Here is a 20188-nt window from a genome sequence, read left to right as displayed (position 1 = left end):
TTATTTCATTTTTTGTTTGTTTTTAACATCTGCAAGGTGATTTACATTGTGTCAGCTCATCCACATTGGAACTGTGATCCTCAGAATTCCATTTTCTGTGTAGTTCTCAGTACCTGTGGGCCACAAGAGACCAGCTACCATCATGAGGTCTCCCTTTTAGTTTCTTTGACTCTTGGGCCATCTACGAGTTCAGCTCCATGGTGAAGGGCACCCAGGCTCACTCAAGTCACCAGCAGTGTTGATGTTGAGGCTTGGCCATGTCAGGAGACTTACATGAGTTTCAGTTTTACTTGGGTACAAATGTACCCTGTCCCTCATCAACTTCGCCAGTTTTCCTCTCCAATGGCCTGTCCTGCTGACTTCAGGCCCAGCATCCAATGTAGAAAAACAAGCTAATACAAACGTCTAACCACCTCCTGCAAATGACTAGGGCCAAATACCTATGATAAACCCCTTGGTCTTTATCACTCCTACTGGCTCCGTTTTTCTGACCCAGACTTGACTAATAAACTAGGCATACCTGTTACACCCAGGGGGAATAATATTTAGTGAAATTTGCTTCCACAACCTGTTTCATGGAAGCCATTAAAATTTGGAGTGGTAAAGAAGAAAAAGTCCGCATTTATTTAGGTTGCTATTTTGAAGCTTCTGTCCTTTCAAGTGATTGTATTTTTATACAGCATTCCATGGGTAGAATGTAAATGATATAAAAGTATCAGAAACTTAGGAGTAGCCCCACAGACCATTCGGAAAGCTACACTCATACAGAAGTGAATGTAGTCATGAGAGAACAATGTCCTTTATAAGGGCACGGATGAGTTTTGCAACCCCAACCACTGAAACAATTTCCCAAGTTTGACATCATGAAGAATTAATTCTTCTTAAACTTGGGAAAATAAGAGAACTCGTTTCAAGACATGGAAAATGTTTTGTAGTGAAGACACTTGCTATAGGTAACGGAAACCAGGAACTCAACTAATAAAATTATTTATGAATATAAATTGTTCTCCCCTAATATATTTTTCCATACAGGCTATGAATCTAATTTATATCATGTACTTAGTTCTCTTCCACTTTTCCCTACCCCACAGAGAAAGGAATGCACTGGTATAAATTCACAGAGGGGCATGTCCATAACAGCTAGAACCCTGTGGTTTAAAAGGCAGAGCTGAAACTAATATGTGTTCTACAATTCTCTGGTTCTGTTTCTGTCCCTGTATTACTTGTATGTGCTGAAGCAACGGGACTCTTAACATCTGAGTCACTGAGTGCCACTTAGCAATTCAAGTATATGCATAAGGTATGGCTGCTGACTCTGCAGAAGATACAAAGATGATAAAAGCCAGCCTTTGCCTGCAATTCAGTGAAGTACACAAGAAGAATGTGGCCTGTGCCAAGGCTTCAGAGAGAGAACTTACTCTAGAGAAGAAAGAAAGAAAGAAAGAAAGAAAGAAAGAAAGAAAGAAAGAAAGAAAGAAAGAAAGAAAGAAAGAAAGAAAGAAAGAAAGGTGGGGGGTGTTACTATTTTGCTCTTGTTAAAGACTAACAGAGCAGAAGAGAAATGGATGTTAAAAAGCAGAGTCCACAAGATGGANCAGAGAAGGGAATGCACTGGTATAAATTCACAGAGGGGCATGTCCATAACAGCTAGAACCCTGTGGTTTAAAAGGCAGAGCTGAAACTAATATGTGTTCCACAATTCTCTGGTTCTGTTTCTGTCCCTGTATTACTTGTATGTGCTGAAGCAACGGGACTCTTAACATCTGAGTCACTGAGTGCCACTTAGCAATTCAAGTATATGCATAAGGCATGGCTGCTGACTCTGCAGAAGATACAAAGATGATAAAAGCCAGCCTTTGCCTGCAATTCAGTGAAGTACACAAGAAGAATGTGGCCTGTGCCAAGGCTTCAGAGAGAGAACTTACTCTAGAGAAGAAAGAAAGAAAGAAAGAAAGGAAGAAAGGAAGGAAGGAAGGAAGGAAGGAAAGAAGGAAGGAAGGAAGGAAGGAAGGAAGGAAGGAAGGAAGGAAGGAAGGAAGGAAGGAAGGAGAAAGAAAGAAAGAAAGAAAGAAAGAAAGAAAGAAAGAAAGAAAGGAAGGAAGGAAGGAAGGAAGGAAGGAAGGAAGGAAGGAAGGAAGGAAGGAAGGAAGAAAGAAAGAAAGAAAGAAAGAAAGAAAGAAAGAAAGAAAGAAAGAAAGAAAAGAAAGAAAGAAAAGAAAGAAAGAAAGAAAGGTGGGGGTGTTACTATTTTGCTCTTGTTAAAGACTAACAGAGCAGAAGAGAAATGGATGTTAAAAAGCAGAGTCCACAAGATGGAGAAAGGATGCTATGGTAAAAACATACTACCTATGTGAACATTTCAACGTAAGCCGCTCAACTAAAGCCCATAAGCAAACTTCAGTGAATTCTACATTTGTGGCAAATATACTGTATAAATGGGTTTTACCAGGGAAAATTTGAAAAGGCATTTATTTCCTTTTGGATCACATAGAGTCTATGGATGTCGATTGTACATAAACCTAACTTTCTGAAGGCAAAGAGGATTCTGGGTAATGTATTGATCAGAAGTTTAAATTAATGGGTGGACTAGCACAAATATGTCAGCTACCACAACATGAAACAGAGTACAAAATACAGTGGGCTTTGTAAAAAGATGAAATTATTTTGGTGGAGAGATGAAGAAAAGCATTTTGGAAGATTTGGTTAATCATATGAATCTTAAAACGTGAATGAAGTTTCAAAATGTATAATGAAAATTACAGATTTGGGCAATGAAAGAAGAAAGCCACTGAATGAGAAAATGCATATTCTGTTAAGGCAGCACCTAAGGTATAATACACACATGTAAGAGAGTAATAAGAGATAAAACCGAGGAAGTAGGTTATAACTTATTGCAGACTAGAGAATTCTGAATGCCAAACCAAATAGTTTTTTTCTACTTTTATTGGAATAAAGATCCCAAAAAGGTACCTTCTTAAGAGAACAATTATAAAGAGAACTGTTGATGCAGGAAGTTTATCTGGAAGTTACGAGGTTTGAAGGAGACAGTGTAAAGGCAAGAGTTGTAGGAACCAAGTCGGGGACGTGGCAGACCGTAAATAATAAGGACCTAGAACTTCGCCATAAGCGTGGGGTGCACCTATTTTATTCTAAAAAGAGGTAGCAGAAGAGAGAACAAATGAAGTTTTCCATATATGTCCACATCATTTTCATGAAATAAAAAGTAAGGTCATTTTTGGAGAGGAATGAGATGGTGAGGTGATAATTCAACAAAAGTAGAATGGTTCGTTAATTAATATTTAGGGTAGTATTTGTCACCCTCACAGGACAGTAACTGTCCTGTCTACTCTGCTCCATCCATTATCATTCCCACTGGGACTGCCCAACTATTTTATCACAAACGTGACTCTTGGGCCAGAGTTGGTGAGCCCAGGCTGAAGAGCAGCCAACCAGAGTGTTCACCTAGGATTTCAGGAGCCAAGCTGTAAAAATCACAGTCTTCCCAGTAATCTGGGTTTTAAGACAGAAACCTGAATGCCATATCCTATCGTCTTTTTATTGAGTTTCCCACATGTTTACCACCATATGAAAGGTAGAGCAGATGTGACCTGCACAGGATAACATAAAGTTGATTCACCAAAAAATACTAAGAATGAACATAAGTTGGAGAGAGATAAAATTGAATCTCCTTGTCCCAGCTGTAACAGAGGACCAGTCTCATTCCCATTTCTGTGACTTGGAGAGACATCCCAGAAAGATGTGGCTGACTTCTCCCCATTGTTTAAAGTAGTTCGAGTTGGTTATCTGAGACTTGCAACGAAAGGTTGTAATTCATAAAAACTGTCTTGGAAAATTAGCAATAGAGCTTACTACGGCGACATCTAACCATTACCAGACACTGTTTGGGAGTCCAGATAAAGTTTGAGACAATATGTGGCAGTAGACTTCACCCATTTAGCGTGTCCGTTTCTGCAGAAGCGTTGTATAGCCCAGGGAAAGATGAAGCAAAGGGGGCTATTGGGCCGATCAGAAACTGAGCTGTGGTTTGAATGATAAAGAAACTCGGTGGCAGCGCAATAGGATGTGAGAGTTAGTGATACTGACAAACAGGCTTGAGGATCAGGGCCAAGCATCTCTCAAAGGGAGTGATGTAATCCATTAGTGATCTCTGCCCTGACCTAAGTAAGGGACAGCAGGCACCAGGATGACTTGTAATACACTCCCTTTTTTCCTCTTCAGGATCTAGATTTAGACTCTGCGATTCTTTTAGCAGACCCAAATTAATGGAATTGTCTGAATAAGATCGGTGGTAAAGGAACGGATAGAAGATCATTAAAACAAACCTAAAGAGGCTTTAAAATAAAAAACATAAAACCGTGTGCTATATCTTAAGGATGGGATACTAGAAGAAACGGTCAAATGAAAAAAAATAAACATTTTAGTTGTGGTGTGATAGGAATAAAAATTAAGCTCAAAGGAGCATGGGTACGTATGATTATAAAATAAATAATTGGACATGCCAACATTTTATGCCTTTCCATTTCTCTGCTTCCTATTATTCTGTAAGATTTTGAAGCGGGACACTATCACTGTTTGCGCCCACTCAAATCCCATCAAACCATTCTGATACCTGCTTTCCGTATCTTCGGCTGCCTACACCTGCATTTGAGTGCCTGTGAATTTTACCTGGCTACCAAAGCCACTGTGTCCTAGAAATGCCTAAGAATTAACATCCCGTGGGAGCACCCCACAGCCAATAAGGACGGAAGGAAGTTTGGTGTATAAAAAGCCTGCCTGTTTTCCCCAGCTTGGTGTAATGCTGAAATGCACCCAGACTTTCTCAGTGGGAGGGAAATGTGGTGTTTGTTGCTCAGTAACAATCCGCTTCCTAATGCATTTGGTATCGGCTGCCTTCTCTCCCCATTTGAGTTTCCTATTCCTTACTGGCATTTTCTAAAATTATCTTTCAAATAAGTAACTTGAACTTGAATACTTGTTTTAGAGTTTGTTTCTGGGGAAATACAAACAGCAAAAAGATTGGGATAGAATCAGGAGAATGGTGTTGAATCAGCATTCTAGGATCTTTTTTCTAAGAGTCAAGATTTGGAGAGTTTTATGTTACTCCCTGAACTAACAAATGTGTCACTTCTTTAATTTTAAGTAGCACAGAGGTAAGTAAGATGTTTGAGATATTAAACTTAACATGCAATTACTCATGAACAGGATTTGAGAAGAGAAACTAAAAATTAATATTTTATTAAGAAACAGGGTATGGGGCAGACAAAATGGGTGAAGTAGGTCAAATACATGGAGATAGAAGGAGACCAGACTTTGTCACAATGGGCGCACAATGGAGCACACAGATGTCGTGTTATAAAGATGTACACCTGGAAGTTACATAGTGTAATTAGTAAGCAATATCACCCAGTAGATTTAGTTAATAATGATAATAGATAAAAAAACTTTAAAAAGAATTTCTAAACAACAAAAAATCAAATCTATGAATGCAGGTTCCTGATTACTGGCATGAAACTCCCTTGCTGTTCAACTCTTGTGTTATATTGAGTGTTAGCCAAATCAAACCATTTTTAAGAACTGGGAAAGATGTTTGAATACAACAGAAATGCATATATGTATACCTGTGTGTTAAAATAATCATTATTAAATTTCGTCTCCCTAAAACTTCTGCCAAAAGCATGTAAGTGCTCAGTTTTCTGAAGTGGAAGGCACTATTTCAATCACTTCTTACAAATCCATGCCACACAGTATCACTACTATAGTTAGGAGTGCTGTACGGCATACTTGAAAGCTGAGAAGATTACAAATCTTAAAAGTCTTCAGCACAAGAAAAAAATCAATAATTAGGTACGGTGGTGGATGGGAACGAGTTTTATTGGTGTGACCATTTCCCAATATATGCAAATATCACATCATTATGCTTTGCACCTGAAACTATCAGAATACATGTCAATTATACTTCAAATAACCCATAATTGAAACATTTACTCATATTAGTCTTCTCCTATGCCACTTAATTAAATTTACATACTTTACACACAATGAAGTCTGAGGAATTCTTACCTCATCTTTGCCACATGTGTGTAATAGAATTTTCATTACTGCCATTTTTTTCTGCAAAAAAACTATTTATTTTCTCTGGCCCAAAGAGATAAATGCAGGAAGGATGAAATTCTAGCAAATTTAAAGATCAGCATTAGGGTACAGAAGACAGAAGCATATTGTCACATCACACTGCCAGGAGCTAGAATAAATGGTTTACAAAACCAGGTAACCTCTTATAAAGTTCACTGCTTTTTCCAGTGAACTGAATTATTCATTTTGATTTATTGATTTAGCAGCAATCATCTGTATTAACATGAAAACTTCATTACAAATATCCACATGTAGAAAAGAGAAAACTAAATGCAACATACATGAATGTTTTCATTCCTTTCTTTAAATGAAACTCTACATTTGTGCTTTGAAGTAATTCAGAAAATGTACTAACTTTATTCTATAAAGCAGAGTTACGCTGCATACGTAAGTGATGGAAGGATACTATTTGTAAAAATTTTAAGGAGAGAAAACAGCTACATTCCCGACTGAGATTAGGGTGCTTATTAGCAGAACTGTTGACTTGCAGCAGTCAGGGTGGATCGAATACTTATGACCATGTGCCAGGTCCACGCTTTCAATGCTGTCTCACGTTATCATCATTGCTAATTTACAGAAGGAACTTCAATACGCCAAGTCAGGCCACCTTGCCTCAGAGCATGCCGATGGGAAGCAGGAGAGCTCAGATATAAGCCCCAATCAGCTTGACTAGATGCTGTGCTCTCAGCCATGATGCTTTGTGATTGTCCCCAAGGGTACATCATTCTCCCTGCTCCGAGACAAGCCCAGGTGTAAACACAAAGCTCTAATTTAATGAAACTGAACACAGACTAGCGTACAGGTATAGGACAGAACATAATAATGGTTATTAGGCACTTTCCTTTTATAACCCTATTTGAATGTCAACACAAAAAACTCATGGAGCTGAATAAACATTTTCCCTTTTGCACGAGACAATTGAGACTTAAAGAAGTTGGGAGACTATGAACCAGTCAGGGCACATGCCTGGGTTGCAGGCCAGTTCCCGGCAGGGGATGCACGAGAAGCAACCATACATTGATGTTTCTCTTCCTCTCTCCTTCCCTTCCCCTCTAAAGATAAATAAATAAAATATTTTTAAAAAAGAACTTGGGAGATGTGTCCAGCAGCAAGCAGGAGGCAGGGCTAAGATGGACCCAGTGCTTCTGACTGTATGCTCCTTGCTCCACTAGGGGGGAGTTTTAGGACACAGGCTTCACACTGAGTGTTTTCGTCTTGTTTCATAGTACCTAAGTTTACCAAGATTTCCACTCTTGCCATGCATTAAGTATTACTTTATATTCCCCTCTGAAACAAGCAAGTGATACAATTTAGTGCAACTTTCTTAGCAAAGGATGAAGGTACTAGTCAAAATCCAAGTCTTTGTCTATTGAGCAATGGCCTTTATTAATATAATCCAAAACAAAGGGAGAGGGGAAAGAAGGCCTGCAGAACACTGGAGGTTCATCTCCCCCACTCTGCTGAATGATAGATTCATTTCTCCCACTCTGCTGAATTATAGGTTCATTTCCCCCACTCTGCTGAATTATAGAAATTGTCATCCTATTGTACAAGGAAGAGAACACAAACATGAAAAATGAACCTACAAATGGGAAATACATGCAACAATTGCAAAAAACAGTAGCAATGTCAGGTTTTATAACTGGGGCTAAAAGTAACTATATGTGCATGTATTTAAAGAAAAAGGGTGCAAAAGGGTGCAATCCAAGTGTAATTTGGGGTGGATTTTGAAGACCCCCAATGTTATTATAGTGTGAAAGCCTTGAGGAAACACTAAGGGTGTAGTACGGATTGCCCAACAGTGACAAAAAATATCAAGAAAAATTATATTTGATGATGGAGAAGAATCTGGAACTATGTGAAGAATTTTCAAAAGATGTGGAATCCCACATAAGAGAAAACGCTGGCAAAATAAAGCTTCTTTAACTGTTTGAGGGGAGAGCTTAAAAGCTGAGCGTAGAGCTCATCATTGCAAGGAGACTCGTGACAGAACTAACATAAAAATGTGCTCGATTTTCCAATTGCAGTTTCTATTCCGTATTCTTCTGTAACAGTTTCAGGTATACAGCAGAATGGTTAGATAATCAGATACTTTACAAAGTGATCCCCTGGTAAATCGAGGACCGCCCCCCCTTCCGCGGCCCCATATATAGTTATTACAGTGTAACTGACTACACTCCCTATGCCCTACTTTACATTCCTGTGACTATTCTGCAACTACCAATTTGTACTTCTCCATCCCTGTATTTTTTTACCCAATTCCCCAACCCTCTCTCCTCCAGCAACCGTGTCCATTTTCTGCATCTTTGAGTCCGCCTCTATCCTGTCTGCCTACTCCAACAAATAAAATTTAGCCTGAATTTTCTATGAGAATGATAAAAAAATCAGAATATAAGAAAAATAACTCAAGAAGTGAGTGAAAAAGAAAGGTCGTTTTAGAAATTTTATTTCTCTTCTGCCATTCTAATTTGAAATGAGACATGTAAGAAAATCAAATGTATAGAGAAGTACTGCCAGGAAAAATTAAACTGCATAAGACAAATGCATTTTTATCTTCTCAGCTACATCACTGTGTGATGCGGAAGCCCATGTGGGGCCCATGCACTCACACTGTGACATGAGGGATATGTTCACACCCAGATGACAAGAGTAGTGCTGCAGAAGACTACCTTTCCAAGGCTTTCCTACAACATTCTCTATTAATGTACAAACATAAAGTTCGTAAAACTGTATCTCGGTTAGTACACGCTTTGTCATTTTTCCAGACAATCGGGCAACAGAAATGTCATTTGATCCACACTTAGGTTCTTGAGAGAACCAGAAACATAATGGGCTCCAGCACACCTTGAACTGCTGGCATTGCGAACGCTTCCTGCCTAATTCTGTCGGACAACAGAGACAAAGCAAGCCCTGTAATTACATCCCAGCCTGATCTATGCTTGCAGTCATGTAATTAATACTTCCTCTGTAAAGCAGTGGAATAATTTAAAGAGCAGATATTTTTCAACCAGGGTCTGAAAAAAAATCCTCTAAGAGGAGAATACATGTGCATTTTAGCTATGTGCAAACACTTCTGGGATTCCATTTGCTTCGAGAAATTGTAACTAGATTCTCAGAGCTTTCATTGTACCAAGAGATGAAAACGATACTTCCTTCCTGCTCACAGCTATAGTGGGGGGTCGAATGGAGAGTGACTGAAGCCTACATTTATTCCATGAGGGTTTATGAAAATGGTAAACATAGTCTCAGCCCTGGTTACCTGAGCCACCCTAGGATGGTGCCAACTGCATTTGCAGGGCCGCAGCCAGGAAACGGGTGCAGAGATCTGGCCCCAGAGGTTAGACCTTAACTTACACTGCGGAAATGAAACGCTGCCCTCCAGCAAATCCATACCGACTTCCCAATCCGTTCACAGTTTCTGGTGTCCACTTGGAGAGAGCCTTTCACAACCGTGAATGTGAAATCCTACAAAAATCAGAGACGCATAAACTTGTTCTGCAACACCAAAGTGAAAGGAAGAGTAAGAGGATGTAAACTAACAATATAGGTTTTACCCACAAGCCTCCTTTTCAACAATTGTTAGTATTTTAAATACTTTTTGTTATTTCCCTTTAAATAATTTGCATACACGCCCAGAAAGAAAGTCTTCTATTATTTTCAAAGTCTCTCGCCATCCCCGTCCAAATCCGGAACGAATTTCATCTTTGTCTACTTCTCGTCAATGGTTTCTCTTTAAGGTTTAGGCGACATAAAGAATGGTGCCGGGGTACACTGAGAACCAGTGAGAGGCTGTTCCCTCTTTCTGAAACGTTCTCTCCCCTTCCTCTTCACAGCCCCAAACAATCTTGTTCTTGACAACAAAACATCTCCACTAAGAGGTCTTCCCTGGTCACCATTCTTTCTCTGTCACATCGCCCTGTTTATATTCTATACAATAAGTTCTTTGCAGTCTCTGAACTTTTTGTTGTTGATTCGTCTGGGCTTCTATCACACAATGCCATGATCTGGGTGACCTAAATGGTAGGGATTTGTGTCCTCACAGTTCTCGAGGCTGGGAAGGGCAATATCAAGAGGCAAGTAAATTTTGATTTTTGGTTTTTTCTTTTCCTTCTTTCATTCTTTTTTTTTCTTTTTTGTGAGAATGCTCTACCTGATTCGCTGTTTCCTGGCTGTATTTTCACTTCCTCTTCTCTGTAAGACTGCTAATTCTAAGACTCTCACCCTCATGACTTAGTCTAACTTTAATTATCTTCCAAAGTTGCCATCTCCAAATACCATCCCATTGTGGGTTTTGAGTTTTCAACACATGAGTTTTAGTGCCACAAAAACAGTCAGTACAGAGTTACAGTATTCCACATTTGCGTCCCCTCAACAGAGTAGAAATAACAACAAGAAGAAACCACTTGATTGTTTGATTCAAGTACCCTACAGCTCTCATAGAGGTAATTCATTTTGTTGTAGCAACAAAATGTAGTTCTCAGATAATAGTAATTAATAATAGTTTTCATGGAACTTGACTCATGCATCTTCATTCTGGTGGCGTGATTGGTTACATTTTATATTCACAAACTCAATTGATTGGCTCATAAATTACAGAAACTCTTAATTCTACTCTAAGAATTATGCCAAGAAAAACATAAAATTTTAAAGATAATGTATGACTTTGTATAAATATTTAAAGGCAATAAGCCAGATTTATATTCTGTGAAACACAAAATAAAGTTCTTAACAAAAGAACAGAATGATTGATAGGGTACATCACAACACACCACCTTCTTGGCACAATGATTCCGAGCTCATGTATAAATAGTGCCCTACTTATTCTTCAGGCAAGCCTACTGAAGAGGGAGTCCCTCGCTATTGGAGATCACTACACTTTTCCATTAGGAAAGAGCAAATCGAGATTTTAGTACACTTTGGCTTAGGTACTCTGAAATTATTCAATTTCAGATTTGTTCCAATTTGCAAGCACTGGAAACACAAAATAGACCAATGGACCAAGTCCAAGTAGACTCAATTTTCCAGAAATCAAAAACTAAAGCATAAAAATGGCAAGAAAACTCTCTCAAAAGTTACCAAGAGTAAGGAATATATGATTTGAATGTTATTCACCTAACTCATCACTTTTCACTTCCTTGAATTCCCGGTCTTATCTCACATATTGAATCCACTTTTAAAACGACCAAAACAGATTTTTTCAATGTGTTCGATTGTGCCCATACACATATTGTAAATCAGCGTCGTGCGTGCCTCATGAACACGTTAGTAAATACAGGCCTGAACAGAGACATCATTGAGTCACTTGATATTTTCTGGAAGGACATGAGCTGTGCACAAAGCACTATCCCACCAACCACATTCAAATACTACTTAGGAAACAACTACAGGTTAAAGTGTGATTATTTTGAGGACTCAGAAGTTAAGTTCTTTGCCTTAAAATAAAAGACAGTCTTCTCAAGTGTGCAAGCAAACGTTTTCCAGTTAGAGAAAGAGAAATACCCAGTCTTCAGGAGGCTCTGCAGCCCACTCTGTAGAGGCAGGTTTGGAGTGAGGGTCCCTGCCATGGTGGTAAGGTTCTCACCGATGACTGCATAGGGCATCTTGTTCTACAGCTCCCATCTGGCTGGGTCAAATCATAGGACTGACACGGGAAACATACTTATGCCCTATCATAACATCCAATATTTCCTCTCCTCTAAATTTTCAAATTAACATTCTTTTGTTTACCTTTCTAGTTTTTAGGCCAGTTTATTTGACTTCCGCCATAGCATATGCTTGCAGTTCAGTTTAGAAATGCCAAGGCTCCCTACTCTAAGAATCCTATCCTGTCTCTGGCTGGCGTGGCTCTGTGGGTTGAGTGCCAGCCTGCAAACCAAAGAATCCCACAGTGATGCCCAGATCTCCAGCCTCTACATCTCCTCTGGGTTCCAGATCCAAATATCTAACTTCTCACTGGACAGGTACTTTGGCGTGCTCCGAAGTCACAGTCTGTGCCTTCAGCACACGCTAACTGCTCTATTTGGGCTGCTCTGTCAGTCGCAGCTTCAACCACTCAGAACACTTTAACCTGACCTCTGGGAGAGCCTGGACTTTTTCCTTCCCTTCATTTCCCAAACAGACGTCAGGTACTATTGATTATAACTTCTCTTTTATCTCCCAGAGGCCTTGGTTTAAACTCTCACAATTATTTTTATCTACTTTTGAAACATTATTAGTTTGCCATCAATTACTTGTCAGACATTGTGCCAACTGAACAGTTTTTCGAAAGAGTTTATACTGGGAGAAACAGACAAGCAATGTGAAATCATATAATAACCCTACTTTAAGTAATATTTCTTTCTTAATTCTCCCTAGCTTTCTATTCTTTCCTTGACATTGTCACTGTTTTCTCACCATGACTTTCTCCAACCCAGCGAAAACCTCCATTCATCCCTTACAACCTATAAATTGGCAATAGAGTTCAGAAAAGAATTTAAATGAATTTAAGTTTTTTTTCTAAGAAAACTAAGGCACAGGAGAATTGAAGTTCCTTTGAGACTTTAAGCTTTAAAACTAGAATAGCAGGGATGGCAAAGCTGGGTGGGAACTAATATCAGAAAATAGAGAGAATGGAATGCATCAGAGAAGGAACGCTGAGTAAGAGTAAAAGTAAGCAAGCAAAGCCACATTCTGGGGGCAATCAGAGACTGAGAATGGTTGCGCGCTTGATGAAGTAATAAGTCCAGAAAGCGGGGCAATGATTATGAGGGGCTAGAGTGACAGCATCAGTGTTCAGCAGCTGCTCAAGTCTCTCTTTAGAAGAATGGCAATCGGTCCAGCATGCATGTTCCTCAGCCTAATCTAAAGAGACAGAGCTTGTCCGGAGCCACACACCTCACAAAACATTCTGCTCTGCCATTATATTAAAAGAAATCTTGACTGAGCCCTGGCTGGTTTAGCTCAGTGGATTGAGCGCGGGCCTGCGGACCAAATAACCATGGTTCGATTCCCAGTCAGGGCACATTCCTAGGTTGCAGGCCAGTTCCCAGCAGGGGACCCATGAGAAGCAACCATACATTGATATTTCTCTCTCTCTCTCCTTCCCTTCCCCTCTAAAAAATAAATAAATAAAATATTTAAAAAAAAAATCCTGACTGTAGAATTACAGATAGGGGTTGCTACCCAAGAGATTGTATTTCTCATTTTCTAGGTAGTGACAAAAGCCAAGGAGTTAGTGAGGAACTTCAAGAAGGTAACACAGGTCCTCAGAACTCTAAGTATTCTTAAACCCTTACAGTAAGAATCTGTACCTTCTATAGGTCATTCAGTACCATATTGACATATTTTATTTACCTCCTCCATTAAATATAGGTTATACTATATCAAAGATCTTACACCTACACCAAAGGGCTTTGAAAAGGTGATAAAATGAGAGTATGTTTGAAATTGGATTATAAGAGCTTATTTTACAGATAATAGTCAACTGGATTTATGTAGGAAAACAGGCAAAATTCATTTCACAGCTTGGTAATTCTATGAAGACATTCGAAATCACTGGGATCATTTAGGTCTACATGAGATAAACTGAGTAATCAAGCCCTATAAGTAAACTTGTTTCATCCACCACCATTCTGACTCATCAAAGAAAGCCTAAGTTTCAAAATCTAAAAGACTTCTAAGTATCTCAATAAATTCAACAGTTTTACTTTGGCTATTTGCTTTCTTTAAAAGTAAACCATAATTGGTACATTTATGGGATGGGATACCACACAGCAGAAAAAAGGAAGGAGCTCCTAGACTCTGCAACAGCATGGATGGAACTGGAGAGTATTATGCTAAGTGAAATAAGCCAGGCAGGGAAAGACAAATACCATATGATCTCACCTATAAGTGGAATCTAGTCAACAAAACAAACAAGCAAGTAAAATAGAACCAGAGACATTGAAATTAAGAACAAACTGACACTGACCAGAGGGGAGGTGGGAGAGGGTAATGCAGAGAAAAGGAGGAAGGGTTTCCAAAATGATTATAAAGGACACGTGGATAAAGACGAAGGGCAAGGTGGGCTCAGGGGCGGGAGGTGGGGATGGCTGGTGTGGGGGGAAGTGAGGGGGAATGAAGACAACTGTACTTGAAGAACAATAAAAAGTAAATTTTAACAAAGAAGAAGAGGAGGCAAGAGATGTTTAGAGATACACACACGTGTGGAATTGTGTGTATGTACATATGTGTAAAAATAAATAAAGAAAAGTTAACCATAATTGATATTAAATAGTTGCATAAAGATCTCTGGATTTGGACCATATATGCAAGCTTGCCTTTATTGACACAGATATCTCTCTGACTGAGACCTGTGAAATACGTTAAAATTTGCATTTATAGGAAATATGTGTGTGGCAGTGAAGGATACTCAGTAAGAACACATTTTAAAGGATTTTTATTGGAAGGAATATCTTGCAGAACAAACAAGCAACACGTAAAGTAGAGGCCCAAGAATCCAAATCATTTGAATGCTGGCAGGACTGTTGATTTCTCACTTGACCCTGTGGGTCAACTTAATAGCTCTTTCTCTCCTTCTCTCCCCACCTCCTTCCCCACATTTCATTCTTCTTTTCTCATTTTCTTCCTCTTTCTCATTTTTTCTACTGTCCTTCTCTTGCCTTCTCCTGCCTTCTCCCCAGACGACTCACCTCGCTCTTCTACCTGACGAAGCATAGAAAATCTCTATTTACAACTGTTGATCTCTTTATATATTAAAACTATAGCTATTATAAATGCACATGGTAACAATAAAATACTACAGAAGGAATGCATTGGCCAACTCTAACCATGTACCCATAACTAGACCAACCAGAGGTCATGGGAATGCAATGTCATAAATCTTCCAGTTGGAAATCAATCAACTGGTGTGTACTAAATAGCATCTATAGGACAACAAAGTGGGGGCGAGATACTGTCTCCAACAAAAGTGCCGTGTCTCAGAAGGAATTTATCAAGTATTTGTCCAATTAATGGTTTTTTAAAGCAGATTTTTTAAAGAATTAAATGTGGTACCCACATGTTCAGATGTTATATACATTGGTATTCAGTAACTTGAGCATAAATTTCAACAGTCTCTCATGTGACTAAAGTCCAGGCTGCTTTACAGCCTTTCTGTCCTGTTTTATTTCCATTGTTATTTTTTTAATGTTCCCAGCACTGTAATAAAACCTTAAACAGTGGTATTTCATTTTCTTTGTGTGAAGTAGTTTTGTGTTAAAATGTTGTTAGTAAGTAGTGCTTTTCTTTAAATTAAATGGGATGTTCACACCGTTAAATTTATATTGGCCTTCATGAATGAAAGTGATTTTCTCCATTTATTGTTTAGAACAATGCTTCAAAGACGTAGTCATGTGCAGCTATGTACTCAATATGGTAATGGCCTCATTTAAGAATGATTTTGAAAGTACATTCTTGTTAAAACTCATCCAAATTTTGTAGAATTTATATTAACCACATCATAAGAACTGCAAATAAAATAATATATATTGAAATAAGATTTTTTAAAAATTCATACGAAGAAAAATTGCATTTCCCCATCATATTAACATGGATTTTAGCATAATCATTATAATACCCAAATATTCAAATATTAAGAAAGGCATCCCCATAAAAACAAGGTTGTAAACAAGTCAAATATTGAGTTAAAAGTAACATTTCCTATTGTGTTCAGAAAGCTCACACTAAAAAAATTATAGTACTTTCAATGGTTTTCCTTAATTATCCTGAATGAGGAAAAGCAAGCTATTTGCTTCAACTCCACTGGCTTCTCATTGGACTTTTGGGCGGGGGAAGTCATGAAATCCTTTGATTTTCTATCAGAAGAAAACTCCTTTCTACAGTACACTCCATCCCAAGGTGGTCTACCTAAGAAGAAGAGGGACTCAGAATGAGGCAGGAATTTCCTACATAGGTCTTTGAGACAGAGTCCAGTTCAAGGGCTGTCATCTGATGATTCTCAACATAATACACAGATCAAAGACCTCCGTGCAAGCTGCCCACCACACATTCTGCAGGTTGTCAGACACCTTTGCCCGATAGACTCATAGACATTGTCAATCAAAAGGCTCTTTACAAAAATGTGAATATAGGGTCAAAGAGTTTTAACCTCTCCGTCTTTCTTCTCAAATTTTGTACGGGATAGGAAGTAGGAGGAAACAAACGAATGTGCAAGAGAAAACTTCATTGCAATCATCAAAACCATGTCAGTGTGTATTTTTGAAATATTGAGATGAAGGCAGAAAAGAATGATGATGAAGATAGATAGATAGATGATGATAGATAGATAGATAGATGATAGATGATAGATAGATAGATAGATAGATAGATAGATAGATAGATAGATAGATAATTGAAACAAAAATAGGAAGGGCAGGCACAGCATAGGGAATAAAAGTAAAAACAAAGTTCACTCATCAAGGAAAATAAGGGAGAAGGCAATGTGCAGATTAAGGCAAACTAATATATTCACGAGCCCATGTGTGGCATTCTGATCCAGGTCATAAATGCCACAAGGAAAGAACAGGAGTAAATGGTACATAATTTAGCTGGTTATTGGTTAAAAATAAAAAGTATTGGCTTCTAAAAATAATTATATTGTCTATCTCTTGTGGGGAGATTTTGACAGTTGTGGTTTTTACATTTGATTTCAGATTAGTTTTTAGTACCAAATGGACCCTCTTTATGTCTATCAACTTACAAAGTTTAGTAATCCATTATCTTGTCAGTTGTACCCTGTGTCATTGTAATGCATATATAACTATGGAACAAAAAGACTAAAGCTAGTTAAGTTTAAAATGTGAACATGAATTATGATTTTCTTTTTTCAAGTAAAATTGTGATGAGGAACTCTGTCAAAACAATACATCGACACACAAAGAACACTGTCAAATTAAAAGCAGATTGGTGTAGTAAATGAAGAAAATAGACTATGACATGAATACTTCTGAGAAGAATAAAAAGCAATAAAGATAAATTTCAACACATCATCCCCTTAATTTTAACAACAAAGAAAACTGATTAGAAAATATATATGGGAATAAGAAAATTCCTTTTAAGGTACCCATAAAAGCTCTCCTGAAAAATAGTTTTAAATTTTTATACACGATTCTTTAAATGAGTATTGACATCCTTTAGGAAACAAATTCTCACCCACAAAGGTAAATTATTTTTACTAGGCAATTAAATCTCACCTTTTTCACAAAAGACTATTTTCTCTTTTTTTTTTGCTTTCTTTTTTTATTTAATTATTTTTCAAGTACAGTTTTTCTGTCAATCACTCCCATTCCATTCCATCCCACTCCCCATGCTCCCCCCACCCCAGTTCCACCCCCCTTAGTTGTTGTCCATGTATCCTTTATATTTGTTCCTCTAAATCCCTCCCCTATTTCCCCTGAAATTCCATCCCTTCTCCCCTCTGGTCACTGTCCCCCTGTTCTCTATTTCCGTGTCTTTGGTTATATTTTGCTTGCTTGTTTGTTTTGTTGTTTAGCTTCCTGTTAAAGGTGAGATCATATGGTATTTGTCCTTCAACAGAAAGCTATTTTCAAAATCTCTCTATTTGGGCTAATTTTTCTGCCACATATAATTGTGGATTTGAACCTAGCGAAGTATTTTTACTGGAAAATTTTCTTAATGGAGAGGTAAAGTGTTCATTAGTTTTCACCTTTAAAATATTTCTTCTACGGATATCTTTTTTGCCCCATTCGTTAGAAAAAGTGGATATACATAAATGCTTAACAACTCATTGATACGTATCACTGTTAGTTAGGTAAGTCACTCTGTTTGTAAAAGTACAAATGCATATACACATAATAATAAGTCTTGGTTGTCTAGGAGTTGTATTCTGTTTTTATAGATGAGAGACTCACAGACTCCTTTTCAATAAGTACTTCCTGAGAAACCCAGCCTTGCATATCCACAATTTAAGTGCTTAGTCAAATCATTTCCTCTAATATGAAGAACTGCTGAAGGCAATACAATCCAGCTCAGCAATTCTACCTTTCATAGGAGTCAACATTCTGAATGTATTCGTGACATTAAGAAAGGAAACAGAGACTATCAATCAGACTTTCAGATCCTGTTTTAATCAGAACACATTCAGGAAACAGTCTGAAAAGCCAGAACTTTCAATGCCCCTGTTGAAGAAGGTTTTTGGGGTGTTTTTTTTCTAACTGATTTGCAGCCCACAGAGGAAAGAACAAACACTAGCGATGCTTTCTATTTAATTTGGTATAAGTTCATAAAACAAATTGCCCAGATAATTGGACATGTCTTCAATTCTACACTACATTTTCCATAGATGTAAACCAGATTTATAACTTAGAAGTGCAGCAATAAATGAGCCTCACTTGTAATACACCTGTGCCAAGTCTTATGTCAATGTGAAATAAAAAATGAGACCGACCACTCTGAGTAATCAAACCTGTCAGTTCAGTTAACTCCTTCTAAAGCACTGATGAGAAACACTAAGCTCTGGGGGAAAAAAGAGGTTAATTATTTCTACTTGTACAAATATACACAAGCAAGAAAATAGATGTTTTAAATAGATTCCCTAAAAATAAACTTATCATCTTAACCCTGCAAATGATTTTTTTATGTTATTCCTTTCCCTGCCCCCTCCTCTTTGGAGAATTTAAAATTCACTCACACATGGAAACTACTATCTTGAAGCTAAATTCCCATTTTCCTTTGAGGAGTTTTTCCAGCTTAAATCAGAGTTGGCAATTACGCTTCTCTGGACGGGACCATCTGGTCACCATTTGTCTTGTCCTTGGAAGGATATAAAGGAAGTATAAGGTGGTTTTGAGACACATCTGTTAGTTCTACAATAACTAAATAAATCCAGGTATTATAAGGCAAAGCTCAAACCTAAAGGTGTTCTCTAATTGAATTCTTCCTTTTCATGGTCAAGAAAAGCAAAGGACATTAGTGGTAATAAAGTGGGGAAAGCAGAATTTCCATCTGCAAACCTTTCCTAACTCTACATACTTCTTCGGGCTGTTTGCCAAGGCCATGCTCCAGAGAAAGTCGATTTAAATAATACCTGATTTCTGGAATGGGAAAGGTGGGTGTGTGATATGTGAAGATCAATTGGTGTTAGCAATATACTTCCAGGATTAAAAAGAAAGAAAGGCTTATTTATTTTAGGGGAATAAACTTTTTTTTTTTCCAAAAATCCCAGCTGGTATTTGTTTTCAAGGAAATTATTTTACTCTTCATCATTAAAGTAGCCAGTTTACTCAAAAAAATTTCATTATCTCCCCTCTGCTGTGCCTTTCCTTATCTGAGTAACAGGAACATCATTCTCCATCTGGCTAAGCTAGAAACCAGGTAGCCACTAGTGATTGTTCCTCCCTTCCCTTCGAATCTAGCTAGTGATGAAGAGCTGATTACCTAAAACCATCAGATACTCCTCAAAGCCATTTTTGTCTTTCTTATTGCAATTGCTACTCACTTTTCAGTCTGCCTAAATGCTCAGTCTTTTCCAGTTCACCTTAAAGGTGCTATAAAGAGATCTTAACCAAAGACAAACCTAATTATGCCTGTCTCCCTATTAAGTTCTTAAAGTGACTTAATATTTAATACTCTAATATTTAATATCCAATATCTCCCCAATATCTAAACACTAAAGGACAAATTTCTCTTTATAGCATATTTAAGAGCCATCACGCACTTTTCTCCTATCTCATCTCCTACCACTCTCTGAAATTCTGCCAAGCTCATGTTGCAGTTTCCAGATCAGTCCATGTCTTGTCATGGTCTGGCCTGGCACACATTTTCTTCTACCTAAATTAATTACTCCATTGATTTATTGAGAACTTAGTCATACTTAGATTGAAATCCAGTATGACTTCTGACACCTTCCTTTACTATCCCCACCAGAGCACCTAACACCCCGTCTCTACATAGTAGATGCATGCTTATGTTCACTGAAGCAGTGTTCATGGTGGCCAAGACCAGGAAAAAAACTAAGTGTCTTTTGGGTGATTGGATAAAGATATGGTACATGTGTATA

At 38.0% G+C, this 20188-nt stretch overlaps 1 pseudogene; it reads right to left on the bottom strand.

The window, feature by feature from the left end:
- The window catches only part of LOC118996111 (elongation factor 1-beta-like), a 105871-nt pseudogene extending 105690 nt beyond the window's left edge, over positions 1-181 (bottom strand).
- Positions 182-20188: the final 20007 nt, after the last annotated feature.

This window comes from Sturnira hondurensis, unplaced genomic scaffold (genome assembly GCF_014824575.4).
Source record: "Sturnira hondurensis isolate 20B ecotype Veracruz unplaced genomic scaffold, ASM1482457v3 Scaffold0010812, whole genome shotgun sequence".
Taxonomy (NCBI): Eukaryota; Metazoa; Chordata; class Mammalia; order Chiroptera; family Phyllostomidae; genus Sturnira; species Sturnira hondurensis.
This window is presented reverse-complemented; position numbering and strand designations above follow the sequence as displayed.